This window comes from Anastrepha obliqua, chromosome 5, assembly GCF_027943255.1.
Source record: "Anastrepha obliqua isolate idAnaObli1 chromosome 5, idAnaObli1_1.0, whole genome shotgun sequence".
NCBI lineage: Eukaryota > Metazoa > Arthropoda > Insecta > Diptera > Tephritidae > Anastrepha > Anastrepha obliqua.
The window spans coordinates 125,297,031-125,314,037 of record NC_072896.1 but is presented as its reverse complement, the minus strand read 5'-3'; the positions used below and the strand labels follow the sequence as shown (position 1 = coordinate 125,314,037).

Here is a 17,007-nt window from a genome sequence, read left to right as displayed (position 1 = left end):
CAACTCATTTTTTGACCGTTTGAAGGCTATAGTCAAGGCAAAAGGTGGTCATATCGAGCTAAAGCGAATATATGTTAAAATTGTAATCACTTTTGAACAATTTTGTCTTTGAAATCAATAAAAACTAGTTTCACACAAAAAAGTTATGGTGTTTGCAATAGGTACACTTCATATCGTTCACCCTGTAACATATCATAAATTAGAGACATCCTTGGACATTAATGGAGTCAACATACATTCAATATTTCATTAACATGTTTGTCGTCAAGAAGATTTGTTCTCGTTGGAAATGTTGAAGAAATTGTGAACAAATTTAGTCCCTTAAATTCGGTGGTTTAAATCACATCTACGATATCGTAACACGTGACGAATCTTGCATCTATACATAAGAGCCGGACACAAATGGGTGTTCGAAGACGAGCCTAATCTGCTAAAAGTTCTTCGCGAAAGAAGCACTTCAAAGCAGCGCGATTGTACTACTAGAGAAATTTTAAACAGTCTGAGTTTGAGTGGTACACAACCATTTGTTTGCCAGAAGGTTTCGGATTAAGGAAAACCAACCGAAGAAGACGAATCATCTTTCACCAAAATAATGCGAGCAGTTGTTGGTGTTGTTGCAGCAGCATAAACATTCCCCAATCATATACGGGTGGCAAAAACGCTTTGAAAATTGCTTCAAGCGAATGCAGAAGTGTATTGACTTCCAAGGAGAATATTTTGAAAAACGATAAACAGTTCCATTATTTTTTTACTGTGTTTCCATTATTGGGCACAAAATATGAAAGGCAACCCTCGTACAGTTATATATATTTTGCTCAAACTCAAGTGTATAAAATGCCAAAAAGGATGCTGCTAAAGCTGCCACGAGAATCCTTCGTTTCTATCCTTGTAAGTCAACAGCCAATTTATTTGACCTTGAATTGCCTTGTTTTATTTATGCACACATTTTGCTATGCGGGAACATGCACTTGTGTCGTGCACAAACTCACAAGCAGAAGCGAATAAGTTAAGTAAACATAAATAATAATAAAAATGGCTATTTCTATCGGCAAACTCATGGAAAATGTTATAACATGTTGATATGAGATGAAAACACATATAACGCCTTGATGTATACAACACACATTTTTCTAAAAGTGCTTTATTAACAGAGAAACATCCCTAAAACTTTCACTTCAGTAGAATACATGAGGTATGGAAAATGTAGCGACAACTAAATATAGCTAATGGGAACGGGGTACAGGATATATGAAAATTCTTGAACCGTTCTTCTCTATTTATGATGACAGCAGAAGGGCCATTGAAATTAATTTTCCTACCCTACGACCCTATTTACACAGACTCAATTGTTACAATATCCTTGCAGGGAAAGCAAAAGGCAATTTATTGAATTTGGAGACAAGAACTTTGGTCCAACAGTCTTCACTAGTCCTTTTCTCAATAGAGCTGCTTGCCTACACTTCCTTGCAAAACTTAGAAACTATGCAGCATTCGTATAAACATACATGCATACATACGTATACACTGAAAGGCATATTTATGTGCGTCTATTTGAAATCCTTCAGGCCAAAGCCATCAACACAGCATAAATTTCTGGCAACGGCAATGTTCACCGAAAACCGGAAACGGCACTACATAAAATGACGTCAATAGAAAATACGCTAAGATGATAGTAATGGCGGGCCACAACCATCTAAAAATCTACGGAGTAGTCAGTTGATCACTGAAATAACTACGTAGTACTCGTGTGGTAGTAATTGGAACACACATACATATGAATAATTGTATAAGTATGTGCAAAACTGCCTGATGTACAGTACACTTTAATAAAAAAATGTAATATATAAGCACAGAAATTGATCAATGAAATTATTTTTATGACTATAAATGTATAAATATTGTTAGTTCACAAAAGAAAAAATAATGTTACAACTTCAACAACCACATTATTATTCCAGATTGTGCGGTTTCTCGCTATAGATCTAAGCTCATTGAAGGACTTCCTCGTGTCCTCGCCATGTGTTTCTCAGTCTGCCCCTTGTCTGTTGGGGTTTCCAATGAATGTAGCTCAGCATGCGTGATTGCACTAACACCTTTCCGGAGATTGTGACTGATCCAACTATATTTTAATTTCTTTATATCACCTTCAATGCCATTTTCACATATTTCAAATGAATATTCAGGTGGTAGTTTGATGCTCTTGTCTCAAAACTCGTCCCCAATGGTGGTCAAGTGAATGGCGTGCTATCGCGGTGAAAACTCATACATTTTTTTCCACATACTTGGATCTTTCCAAGGATTTTGCTTTCTCAAGTGACGCATAACACCTAAATAATATTTCTTTCTGTCATCTAACTTTTTATTTTGAATTTTGACAATCCTTTAAACTACTTTTTAAATGATCACTTTCCGATACTTTTTTGACACAATGTGGAACACATTGCCTAAAGCCATTCGGAAAGGAGCTAAGGTAAATTTTAAACAAACCCACTTTATTTACATGCGCGCATGCTAATGCCATTAAATAAGGCTCCTGTTACACGCTTAGAGTACTATTCAGTCAACTTGAAAATCCAAACAAAACATACATACACATACAAACGTATATACGCATTCTACCTCCATACATTTTGAGTCTCCAACAACGTGGCATCAACTAAATAAACGAAAATTGTGAAAAAAATCAGCCAACCATAAAAAATGAAATTTGATAGACGCTTTTACTTAGGCAGCAATTCATGTGTGCACAAAATATTGAATAAACAGGCTTGAAGTTTGTTTTCATAAACAAAAAAGTAAAGCAAGTAAATCAAGGCGACCGGCAACACGATTCTTCCTGTAATAATGATCGAACTCAAAAATTATAGATACATTTTGAACTTACATATGCATATATGTACATACATACATTGTGTAAAATAAGTACCCGGAATTTAAAACAAAAACACATTTTTTCATATTATTCAACATTATTTGTTGGATCGCCTTCAAAATAGGCTCCTTTTGAGCCGATACAAATATTCCAACGAACAACCCAGTCATCCATGGCCCGCTGGTAGGCCGGCGCCGGGATGGCCTTCAGCTCCTTTAGCGAATTTTTTTTAATGTCTTCAATCGACTCAAAACGCCTTCCCCGAAGTGGCAATTTTAGTTTTGGGAAGAGAAAAAAGTCACAGGGTGCGAGATCTGGCGAATACGGTGGCGGTTCGATAGTATTTATTAAGTTTTTGGTCTTGTATTCGCGTACAATCAAGGCTCGGTGCGATGGCGCGTTGTCGTCGTGCAGAATCCACGAATTGTCCTTCCACAATTCGGGCCGTTTACGGCGAATGGCTTCACGTAAACGCCTTAAAACGGATAAATAATATTCCTTATTAACCGTTTGGCCCTCTGGAAGGAACTCAGAGTGCACCACGCCTTGGTAATCAAAGAAAACCGTGAGCATAACCTTCACTTTTGACCGGCTTTGGCGTGGTTTTTTTGGATACGGCTCGTTCTCGAAGCGCCATTCAGACGATTGCTGACTGGTTTGCATATCGTACTCGTAGACCCATGTCTCATCACCAGTTATTATGCGTTTCATGAACGTAGGGTCCGTATTAGCTCGGGAAACCATGTCTTCAGAGACCTCCTTCCGATGCTCTTTTTGCAAAAATCCATAGTAAAATTCGCCAAGTAAACAAAAGATCAACTCACTTTGACTGCAGAATAAAACACACTAAGTAATAGATCCCGTTCTAATAAGGCTTGTGTATTCAAGGACATGTGTACCAACATGAAAAAACCAAATTTGAAGTGTCAGGTATTCCCGGGAGAGTTTAAATTATAAATTCCGGGTACTTATTTTACACAATGTACATATGAATATAAAATACATATATTGTAATGAAATATTATAATAATGAATACATTATAATGAAATTTTTTCGTTGCAGTCGGTAATTTGACCTATGTATTTTTGGAGAAATTGTAGGAGAAGCTCCGACATATTTTAATATTGACTACTATCAGTCGCTGTTAGACCCCAGCCGTACAGAAATAAGCGTTTAACTCCTTATTGTTGCCATTTGTCAGCTTCATACGGGCGCAGCCAACCAAAAAACGTGAATATATAAGGATACTTGGTAGGAATTAAACATGCATTTACATATAATTACATAATTAGGCCTTAACGAATTAGTCGTTAAAATTTTGATGTAATTAGGCCTTAAGATTTGTTGTAGCCTATTAGCCAGAGCGCATTCATTATAGATTCGCATTGCTATTAGCCAATAAGAGTCGTTTGTGAGAAGTAGGGAGTAAGTACTGTTTGGCGAAGAAAAACGCCACTGAACAATAATCAGGAACGGGGGAAAAAATTCATTGGATTTGAGCAGCTAAGCAAAGCGATAATTTGATGTATGCGGTAAACTATTAAGTTTAAATTTAGTGTTTTCCAATTTAGAGTATTTTTTTATAACACAAAGAATTGTAAAACAAACTCAGTCCCGTAGACAAACCCGTTCGTTAACTTTTTTGTTTTTTCTTCTCTTTGAGAGAGAATTTTCATTTTCGCTTTTTATTTGTATTGACGGCTAGCGACGGTTAATTTTTTTTATCGAACACAACTAAGTTCATCCTTTTAAGAAGGTGAAAGTTGCAAGTCCTACTTCGAGAGATGCAAGAGCTTCTACTAACACAATATGACCTCCTCCATCGAATTAAAATGGCTCAATGGCTTTGCTATAATAATTTTTTATTGTTTCTGTTTTTGTTTTCATTATGATAAAAATTGCTACTTGCTCCTTTTTGGTAATTTGTTACGAATTTATTTCCTTCCTCGTTTCTTTGGTTTGATTTGTTTTTTGGTTTTTCTGATAATTAGCTGGGACAGCGATTTTTCCCGTGATTCGCAATTTTTCGAATTACAAACCTATGTATCTCAGTTCGTAATTGAGGAACGAACTACAAATGAGAGCGCGAGTTAAAATGACTGCGTCGTGGGAAAGCCAATTACAAAAAACTAATTACCTATTACCTAATCTCATAAATTTGATCATTTTCTATTATATTAGGAGCGTACATTTTCACGCCTTAAAAATAGTTTAGGCTAGAAGACTTTCATAAAAATCTTTTAAGGGTAGAAGATTTGTGGGCGTATCATTTTCTGTCGCGAAGCTAGAATACACTTTTTTTTAACATTTCGATAGCTTTATGCCCGCAGTGGAGGTCGAGTCCAGAACCTATTGCCAGTATTTCACATAGAAACATTTTCGCCTTTGACATTAGTCCGAATCAAATGGCAGACACTAAATCACATAAAAGTTATCTATTGACATATTTTAGCACCATTTAAATACCTCAATTAGCAATTCGAAGTATATATGTATGTGCACCCTACTCTCAAAACCATTTTACTTACGAGTTTGTACAACTAGTAGAAAATCTGAGTATTAGCATTCTTTAGTCTATGAGTTGCGTTGCTTCCTTGTCTATGATTTCTAGTCTAAAAAACATGATAATAATTGTTACCGGCCATATTTGAGCTATGTACGTCCCCAATAAATAGTACAACCACCTGCATTTGAAGGAGAAAATAGAAGTAATTTAACCACACGCTTCCTTCCTTGCTTGCTTCCTTTCGCGTTCATCAGGATGAAAATATTCTGCCAGCGTGACGTCAAATGGAACACACGCGTGGCTAAGTAAAGCTACAGCTATTTTTATATTGTATAAATGGAAACAGGTAAAGAGTAAGAGATTTAGATTCCGATGGAAAACTTTTATACCCAATACATATATTTGCCAGCACTGAGTTTAAAACCCTCATTTTAATTTTTAAAAATATTTCACTATAAAAAATCAAAATTAAAACAGATGCTTTCCATTTCAATTCAACCGGGCTATTCGGGTCATGTTCTTCGATTTCGATGTAACTCAAATATGTTGCTCTCTGGTCAAAATAATGAGACACGTATTTTTTTGTTTGTCCGAAAAAAATTTTTTTCAAGAGTTATCGGCAATTTTGTTTTTCGGCTCAAACTCGATTTTTTTTAATTAATTATATAAGAAAAAATTTTTTTTAAATGCCCATAACTTAGTAAAAAATGAACCGATTTTAATAATTCTGGGTTCAAAATGATCGTCATTACTTACAGGAGCGACTTAATGTAGAAAAAATTGCAAAAAAGTAGTTAAAAATTTTTTATTTAGCAAAAAAGAAAAAAAAAATGAAATTTTTTCGAAATTCAATATTTCAAAAAGTTTATTTTTTTTTTATAACTTTTTCCAAATCAAAAGGACATCTCAAACTTTAATTGAGCTGAATGCCTAGTAGCTAAAATGAGTTGTTTTTGATTAATCAATTTTTGAGTAAAAACCCTGTCTCGCACTTTTTGTTTTTGCAAAATAAAAAATTTTCAACTTCTTTTTTGCAATTGTTTCTACATGAAGTCACTCGTGTAAGTAATTACGATTATTTTGAACCCAGAATCATTCAAATCGGCTTATTTTTGACTAAGTTATGAGTAATTAAAAAAAATTTTCTTATATAGATTCTTTCCATGTCAATTCAAAAGGGCTATTTGAGACATGTTCTTCGATTTCGATGTAACTCAAATATGTTGCTCTCTGGTCAAAATAATGAGACACGTATTTTTTTGTTCGCCCGAAAAATTGTTTTTTCAAGAGTTATCGGCAATTTTGTTTTTCGGCTCAAAATCGATTTTTTTTAATTATATAAGAAAATTTTTTTTTAACTGCCCATAACTTAGTCAAAAATGAACCGATTTTAATAATTTTGGGTTCAAAATGATCGTCATTACTTACACGAGCGATTTCATGTAGAAACAGTTGCAAAAAAGTATTTGAAAATTTTTTATTTTGCAAAAAACAAAAAGTGCGAAACAGGTTTTTTACTCAAAAGCAACTCATTTTAGCTACTGGGAATTCTGCTCAATTGAAGTTTGAGGTGTCTTCTTGATTTAGAAAAAGTTATAAAAAAAAAAAAATACACTTTTTGAAATATTGAATTTCGAAAAAATTTCATTTTTTTTTCTTTTTTGCTAAATAAAAAATTTTTAACTACTTTTTTGCAATTTTTTCTACATTAAGTCGCTCCTGTAAGTAATGACGATCATTTTGAACCCAGAATTATTAAAATCGGTTCATTTTTGACTAAGTTATGGGCATTTAAAAAAAATTTTTTCTTATATAATTAAAAAAAATCGAGTTTGAGCCGAAAAACAAAATTGTCGATAACTCTTGAAAAAAATTTTTTTCGGGCAAACAAAAAAATACGTGTCTCATTATTTTGACCAGAGAGCAACATATTTGAGTTACATCGAAATCGAAGAACATGACCCGAATAGCCCGGTTGAATTGAAATGGAAAGCATCAACAATCATGCATGCGAATTTCGAGTTGCAGAAATAGTGATTGAGCTCACCCAGGTTTTCCTGAGATTTTGAAGCGGCTCTTGAAAGAAAAGAAAATTCATTACAATTATTGTTTACTTGGTAGCAACAATTATTTACCAGCTGTTTACATGAGGACATCGGGCTGAAAGCTATTCCATGTCAAGTAGCCATGTTAAATTTAAATATGGAATCACATATCTTTCATAAGACTACCGCGAGTACTTTTGCAGCGATTGTTTCTTTGGAACAAATTGTTCTATACGCCTCTCTTACGTTATTCATCGTTGAATCGTTGGGCTAAGTATTCATTCATTTGGACTATACGAGTATCTCTAGAAGACACGATTATCGAACTTCTCCTTCAATATATCAGTTGCTTAACTAATTTTGTGGAATTTGAAACCATCTTACTGGAACCATAATCACTAACAACAAGCCGTTCCAATTCTGGTCAAAAATAGTTCGCTAACTTTACACAATAGCGAACTCCATTGAACGTAAGAAGTGAACACCCATTCAGTAAATTTTCTGAATGCACTGGAGTCTCTTGAAACAAGGGCGAGTTGCTTTCAGACAAAGACATTAAGGTCAAGAATGAGTTTCATAGCTAAAGATGATTTTTTGATTAAAGTTAGGATTTTCTTTAAACATCTGCGAATTCCAATCGGGAAAATTTCAGCGATTCAAATCAAATAATTTCTTGATCTTTAAGGTGTGCAACTTAAGATCTGGGAATCAACTGATATGGTACCAATATTTTGACTTAAAAAATTTAATTTTTTTTTAATTTTTTGACCGGTGCGGTTTGGAAAAGTTTTCCATGGTTACATGGGTGGTGGCATCGCCTGGTTGGAACCACATATCCTCCCACTGCAAATCATCCTCTTTCGGTATTAAGAACTTGTTCGTCCGTTTCTACTGTCGTTTCTAAAAAAATATGGTCCAACCACATATTCTGAGCAAGCAGCGCACCATATGGTCACCTTTAGCTGGTCGTTTTTCAAAGAGAGTACGAGAATTGCTGGTTGCCAAAAACTAGACATCTCGAAATTAAAAAATAAATAAATAATTGGTTCGTACATTTCTGTTAGGTGTTTGGCGGAGTTCCTCCCTCTATTTGTGGCGCGCGTTCTGATGTTGTTCCACAAATGGAGGAGCCTACAGTCTTAAGCCGACTTCGAAGCCAGATATTTTTTATGAGAAGCTTTTTTCATGACAGAAATACACTGTTTGTTCAAGAGCGCTGGCACTGGCTTACTTGACGATATTCAAAATGGCGATAACATAACCATGCAATGACCATGGTGAGAAGAATTGAGAAGGCATTGCCAATAACAGACAGAATCAGCTGAGGGGCTGAGATAACTGGGGAAGATTGTGTTGGTAATATACGAAAATCAACAGAAATTGACTTGCCGTCTGAACAAGGCCTGATTGGACGAGAGTATGAATACCTACATGTGAAATTATCGTGTATATTTCGGCGGGTGATAAGATTGTGTTAGTGATATATGAAAAAAAAGAGGTTGTCTGTAAAGTCGGTTTACTGACGATAGTTTAACGTGATAACGTCATAAGAAAATACTGATTGAATGGTTGCATTTTTCAAAAGAAAATTTTAATTTTATTTCTTTGATAGATATTTTGTATGGATATAGAGAATGAGTTAACATTAACATAACATAATATACTTTAACATAACATAACATAACATAAGATAACATAACATAACATAACATAACATAGCATAACATAACATAGCATAACATAACATAACATAACATAACATATTACATAACATAACATGCTGTTCAAGCAAGGTAACGACGCATGAGCAAGATAACGACGCATTTTTTGGTGCGTGCAGCCGGCTACAAACTTGGTTTTATTTTAAATTCTTCAAGTAAATCAAATTAATAAAAATCAATAAGAAGGCATATGCAAATACAAATACGTGAATTTATATATGTACATATGCGCATATACATACACATATAGGCTCACTTAAGTAGGAGAGAGCAAGATGTCGAACGTTGCCGTTCGTTTGCTTTGTTTGCTTTGTCGTTCGCTCCGCGCTTTCGCTTGCAGTTCATTCAAGGTAACGGCAATGAGCAAGGTAACACTAATGAGCAAGGTAACGACACATTTTTTCGTGCGTGCAGCCGGCTAAATCGAATTATAAGACGTTATCACGTCAAAATCAACACAACCTTTGTTCATTTTGCTTCGTTGCCATCTGAACAACGACTAATTTGACGAGTCTGTGAAATGATCGTGTAGAATTCGGCAGGCGAATCCGCTGTGGCGTCTCACAACTTTGTTTTTCATTATAGTTATTGATCCACTCTTAAAATATTGCTATGGCATTTAATCAAATTTTAACGTTGTTATAAAGTGAGCCATTGAGTATTGAGATGTTGAGAAAGTTCACGTTTGCATTATATTATATTTAAATGCGAAATTGTTAAATCACTCTTTAAAAACCAGTTATAAGCATAACAAATTTTATGCTTTACATATTCGTCGGAGAAGTTAGAATACCTTGATACATCTAGGCATTGGGTATAAAAATTGTTGTTCGCTAGTGGAGATCGACGTATGATTTTCCAAATGTAATAAAGAATTATAGGACGGCGACTGCTTACTTAAACTTTGAAGTAATATAGCAGCACTTCTACATCATGAGCAGATAATGACTCGTTGTTATATTTCGTAACTAATTTCATACCATTAACGAGTTAAGAAGCAAGATATGGACATACTGAATATTTGAACGAGCCTTCATGAAGACTCATTTTAATATTTAACGGAATGCACACAATATGAGAATTTGCGGAGATAGCGTTGACTGATTTAATTGGACAACTATTCTCGCAAGTGAAAAATTCAAATCTATTATCAACGTCAGTACGCATATACGCAAACATGACAACTGGTTGAAAGTCCGGAGTATGATCGGAGTCGGCATACACGCATACATGGATGTATGTATGTATCAAGAGAAACTTTCATTTGATGATACAAGGAAGCTCTTACCACAATTGAAAGCGCACCTCTTGACTTAAACCTCTCAAAGCCTATATAACGCACACTATTGATACAACACACATATATGTATATGTATGTACGTGTATTTTTGCATACTTTCGTATTTGTAGAGAACTTATAGGATTAAACTATGCCCTTACATACTCTAAGTTGACGATGAATAATAAGTTTCTGTTATTATTTCAAAAGTATTTACGTTACAGCTACTTAAATTACTTAGATATGGAGCGCCTTTCTGCTTGTGGATACTACTCAAGTTAAGGACAAGCCCTGCAATTTAGTAATCACATCAAACAATACACCTAGAGGACTTGGCTATTCGCTTATGAACATGCATGTATGTGCATTAGGACGGGTACATTTTTTTCGACATCACTCTTAAACCATCATTCCATAAACATTACGAATTTGTTTTTTTTACACAAACTTGTATTTCTAGTTTATATTTTAAACCTACTCAAGTTGGCACAAGATAGCAAATTATATTTATTTTGGCTTTAAATCTTTTTTACTTTCAACACAGAGCTATTTTTCTACGTCTCATTTTCCTATTAAATAAAAATTAATTCTTTCAAAATTTAAGGACCCGAAATTGGCTTTGCTTTGCTCTAAGGGACTTTTTCTTACAATTCTGAATAGACTTTCAATCATTCCTAGACGGTACTTTTTTATTTCATCTTTGACTTTGTCGCCATTGATGTACAATTTTAACTACGGAAACTTACACGATGGTGGAAATAATCGTCCAAATTAGTCTACAATTTAAAGGTTGGTGTAAAAATTTCGAGGAGCTGGTTCTTTTGAGGATAGGAAAAGGCAGATAGACTGGCAGACCAAAAACTGGAATTCTGTTCAGAATATTGCTGCTGTAGCGGAAAGTGTTGCTGAACAACCATCAAATCGATATCTCGACATTTTCACCAATTAGGCAGTCATGAATTGACTGTTTAGCGGATAAGGATTTGCATTTGCATGCTTAAAAAATTCAATTAACATCAGAATTGGTGTGCTGCTCTTTCACGCAAAATCATCTTTAGTGATGAAGCTCATTTCACATTAGATGGATTTGTCAACAAACAAAATTGCCGCATCTGGGGTGAAGAAAACCCTCGAATAATTTCACTGTTTGGTGTGGTTTTATGGCTGATGGAATACTTTGCCCGAATATTTTATTCGAAGGACATGAAAAAGCTGTTTGGTAGCTATCCAGAGGCTACTTGGCCGAAGCCCGAAAGTTGTGAGCTGCTTGGACCGTAAGCAGAACAATCCTCATGACCACTCCCAAGTAAATGCGATCAGGGACTTTCCCCATCTGCGTGGGCTTCTACACACGGAACCATCCTCCACTAACTACTACCGCCGAATGAACCACGAGGTGTATGAGCACTACAACGATGTCGACATAATTAAACGCATTAATATTCAGGGCTTACACTGGATGAGCCCAGTCAGGCGTATGGATGCAGAAGCTTCAGCAAAGAATGTGTTCAGATGGCAAGTTAGAGGGCAACGACGTAGGGGAAAACCATGCCTCTCATGGAAGGACCAAGCCGAAGAAACCCTACCATCGCTAGGTGTAAGGCGAGACTTGTGGCAGTGCCTTAATCCAGCAACGGGTTGTGATCCTTAGTCAGGCCATATAAGTAAGAAAGTTAGAGCTTAAAGAGATAGACATAGACGATATTTATTTTGTAACAGGATGGGGCCATAACATTCGGGTCGAGATTGCTGAACCCAATGCGACAATGCGTAAGCAAAATCTTGAAAATTTTAATTGTTGTATGACAGCCTGTAGATGTGCTCATGGTGGACATTTGAATAATGCCATTTTTCACATTTAATTGTTCGAATTTTTAATACAAATTTTAACGTTTTATTTTCAAACAAATCTAGGTGCGCCTGTTGAAACACACTTTATGTGGAATCCGAATCTGCTATGAACGATATCGCAAAAAATAGTTCCAATTGGTCCACCCTAATGTGCATACATGGTGAAATATACCTTCATAAGAGCTTTTCAAATGCAAAGACAAGTTCAATGACTAAACCTTCAATTTTGTCATAGAATTACGTATGAATTTATGTAACTATAATCATAGCTGTTTACATACCTACATTGATACATACATACATATGTGCGAATTAAATAAGTACGTGCCCTAATATGTAATTTTGACTGGCAAACCCTCTTATAGCTCTAGGAAAGAAGTCTGATGCTGCTTAATGTTTTCCTAATACGTATTTGCCACACGCATCTGCACATATTCCGTGTACAGAAAATTAATCTATGGGGCAATACTTAGCTGACCTTGCGAATGGCAAGGTGAATTTGTCGAGGTTATATTGTGAACTACGGTCAAGGGTGGGGGAAAAGTTGATAGATACGATAAGAAATTAAATCTGCCCTTCATGAGTGAGCTTTACGGATACAAGAGCCTAACATGCCTAGCCAGCTGCGTGTGGTTCTACCAGAGAATGTTAATGCATTATAGCCTATTTATATACGATAACATATGTATGTGTGTATGCGTTAAATTTTGGAATGCACAGATATGTGCGTTCATAGAAGCTCGCATATACAAGAACAGACATTGTTGGAAATATTAAGCGTGCTCACGCTTAAGTGAACGTATCTGACAAAATGGTATAATAACGTCCATTAAAAACAACAAATAGTGGAGCTGATCGAAGTTTAGGATCTAAGCTACTTATTATGTAGTTACAAAAAATAGGAATCTTCTCTCTTCTTATATATTTATATAATTAATGAGAAACTTTACTGCCATAGATTCTTAACTGAGATTTCCGCTCAACTATAATTAAAATGGTATTTAAATGCACGAATTTCCTTCGAAAAGAAGTTGACTCACTTTTGCCTACTTAGCAGGAAAGTCGATAGCCAAGCGGCGATTAAATCTCTCGGTGGGGTTGGCACTAATCTCATCTTTGCTCGCAAATGCCAGGCGTATCTTAAGGAGATGGCGGAATATTGCCGCATCAATTTGATAAGGTGTCAGGGCTTAGTGAAATACCTGGGAGCTGTAAGACAGACAAATTAGCGAAAGAGGGCATTACTATGTATTCGCCTCCCTCTTGGTATGGAGTTTGTGGGTAAACCCCCTCAATCTACAAATTGCGTGGTGCAAGGAGCATTGTCACTTCAGCAAACACGAGATGGGCTGATAGTCTAACATCTAATGCTACAAAAAGAATTTGGCCGAAATGGGACGCCAGGCGCTCAAAGCCGCTACTTAATCGGTCAAGCAAAAACACCTCTATGTTAGTTGCTTTGATCACAGGCCAATGTCCCCTAGGTCGATATGCTCGAAAATTGAACGTACCGCATTTCGACTGTTGCAGAAGCTGCAAGAGTGAGGAGGAAGAAGATCCTGTCAGACATCTTCTCTGTTACTGTCCCGCGTGGCATGCCACTAGGTAGGCTCATCGTTTTTAAATCATACTGATGACCTCAAGGATATACATATGTAAGTGTCAGCCAGATCAATGGGTTTGCACTTAAAAAAAAAATGGTTTAATGATGAGTAGTACTGCTACCGTGGTATCACAATCGGCAACAGTCAGGTGAGTTGATTTAGAGACCGACTGCCTAGCAGAAAATGTTATGAAGCAGTGGTATGATTGTAAGAATTTTTACAAAATACTTTCAGGCGAAGGTTAAACTGTAACTATACAAATAAAAGATAACAAATGCCGAAAAAGCAAACAAAAAAGATGAAACTAGCTGATCCTGTTTACGTAAAACTACTGACAAATTTAGTGAAAATATAAGTTTTTTGAGTGGACTCCATTGCGATGGAAAGTTTTTGTATTTCCGAAACTTGACAGAGTTGTTCTGAACGTGTTCTTTCTTGTTCTTCTCTTTAAAAGTTTCATTATTTTTCATTTATAATAAGGCCTCTTCTATTCGCCATTTTCCCGCTCGCTATCTCTATGCTCGATTAACTTGACGAAAAATTTGCCTGCGAAAGCAACAACAAAGGTATCGAGTAAGATTCGCCGCTAGCAAGAACGGCTATAGCTCATCACGCCGTACTGCCTTACCAACACATGCAATTTAAGGCAGCTCTCTACGCGCGTTGCCGACATTTGTTCATTTGTACCAGTTGCTTCATCTATTCAGCATTTGCTAACTCTTGGTGAAAATAAGAGGCCTATACTCATTTTTCGGTAATATTGCCATCAGAAATTCCCCTAATCAGCTTAAATTATGAAAATTAAGTCTAGTTGTCAATCCGCATTAGTTGCACCTAATTCCCGAGATAATTCCCAGTCTGTCTAGCCTATTGGGACGGCTGCAATATCCCAAGTGGAACTGAGACCCTGAAAACACCCTATCCCAGAACTGGGTGTTTCTAATGCCCCGTAATAGTTCGGTCCTCTCGGTATTGATGGAAAATGGGTTGCCAATCCCCAGGATATCGATACACCGTGTGCAACTGTATCGTAGTATAATAGGCTCTGCTCACTGAAAAATTATGCTCATATCGTTTCTCACGTGCCGTGGAGACGAGTTTTTTCTGAAGTATAATGAAAAATGATACCCAGGATAAACTGCTTTCATAGCACAATTTTTTGCTCTTTCTACCGACATGAGGTGATTCGAAGATTTCTCTACAGCACGCCGCCTTTTATGCTTTTTATAGCCTCATCAGGATAATTTCGTTACATTTTATACCAGTCTGGTCAGTCGTGGGATACCACAATGAAAATATTGCCGTATACCTGCAAACAAATCAGCTGTGTATTGACATCAGATTTTTCATTTGTGTTGGTGGCCTGCATTGTTGCAATGTCGCGCTTGCCGTACGGCCGACTTTTGGCTTTTCCCGTAAGATGTGCCGCACATGTGGCTCTTTCTATACACAAACAGGCAATTGACTCGACTGCCAGACAAATGGTATAATAGCCTCATGCCTAATTGAGTTCCCCGAATTGACAAATTTTAACTCACACATACAGTAAATAATACATATGTATAATGGTATGTAAATACATACATATGTATATATATTTATCTAGATTTTTCTAGCCAGACTTTTTCGTTTTTGGACGTGCATTTAACATATTTTTATTATAGCTAACGACTTGAGCTTCCAGGAGACTTCCTAAATTTAATTTCCTATCGAATTATGGATATAACCTCCTGAAAATTAAAAAACAAGGTGTCCAACGGAGGGTTAAATGAATTCAGTATTCACTAATTTATTCAAAATTTGTATTTTTATTAAAAGATAATCTTTAGAGATTCCACATTTGATTTTAAGTAGGTTTATTATTTATTATTTGGTAGTAAAAGAAAAATTCGTCTTCAAATACAGCGCATACACTTCAGCTAACGCTCCTCTTTGAAAACTAATAGGAGCCGAGCTGCAGCCACAGCGTGGTGTAAGTTTTTCCGTCAACGATTGTGTATGGATGTATATGTGTGTTTATATTGTGTGCATATTTCAATATTTTATATTGCCATCGAAAATGATTTTTAGGACGAGGTACTAGGCGTTGGAAGGTTTTGTCTGCGTCCTTCTGTGTTTGAAGGCGGAAAATTTAGTTACTAGAATTTCAGTAACTTATTTAGTCAGCATTTTTTCAAATTCTTTAATTGAATGTAGACACACAACACACATGTAATCCTCCTCTTTGATCGGTGACATGATACGCACACATACATATTTGAACACATGTGTAAATATGTGTGTGAATGCATGAATATCAAAAACGTAATCGGTTTACTGTCAGCATTAAACACTTCATTTGGGCCTTTAATGGTCTGGGGGCTATTGTTTACTCATTTCAAAAAAATTAATAAATAATGAACGCAATTCCATGCATACATATGCACATATTCTGTTTCATTTCACTAGCACGCGGCACATCCTTACACACATACATACAAAATATATGTATGTGTGAGTGGGTACACACCACAAATATGAATGGTGATCCTTATTGCAGGATGCCTTTAGTGATGTATACATACACACATCCATACATATGCATCGTTTCAGCGAATGCACCAACTTTTCACGCGTTTGGCGCTAACAATGCAATGTTAACTCACCTTCATTTAAGGTTTAAACTGCTGATTAAGAAAATATCACTTTTCTCAACACTTTTGTGCGTTTGTTACACCCTTTTTCTATTTTTCTAAGGATGCTTGTCTGCTCGGCCACACTTTCCTTAGCACCCACCCTAATTGTAAGAGTTTGGCAAAATCAATGCTTGCAGCGGCCTAAGAGGCTGAATCTTCATTGATAAAAACAATACGATTTTAACAGCACTTTATTTCTTTCCACTTATGTAAACTTGAATTATTTTCACGTTCCACAGAATTATTTTACGCCCATTAACTCCCACTTTCGGCTTTATTTTAGCAATTTTATATTCAGCGTATTTTTTTTATTATCTTCATGGGCCCACTGTGCCATTCGCCGCACCACACATCCACTTGCCGTGAAATTCCGTTAACTTATGTTGCGAAAATGGGAAAACTGCAAGAAATGAGCCAAAATGAGCGTTGTTGATGGTGGAGATGGTGGAGAAG

At 36.0% G+C, this 17,007-nt stretch overlaps 1 protein-coding gene across 2 annotated transcripts in view; it reads right to left on the bottom strand.

Annotated features, from left to right (window-relative positions):
- LOC129248063 (ubiquitin-conjugating enzyme E2Q-like protein 1) overlaps nt 1-17,007 on the bottom strand; it is a 52,664-nt gene extending 35,657 nt beyond the window's left edge. For both annotated transcript variants that reach the window (XR_008582593.1, XM_054887488.1), the window contains exon 1: nt 16,525-17,007. The gene's annotated coding sequence lies outside the window, so the exon portion shown is untranslated. The remainder of the gene's footprint in view (nt 1-16,524) is intronic.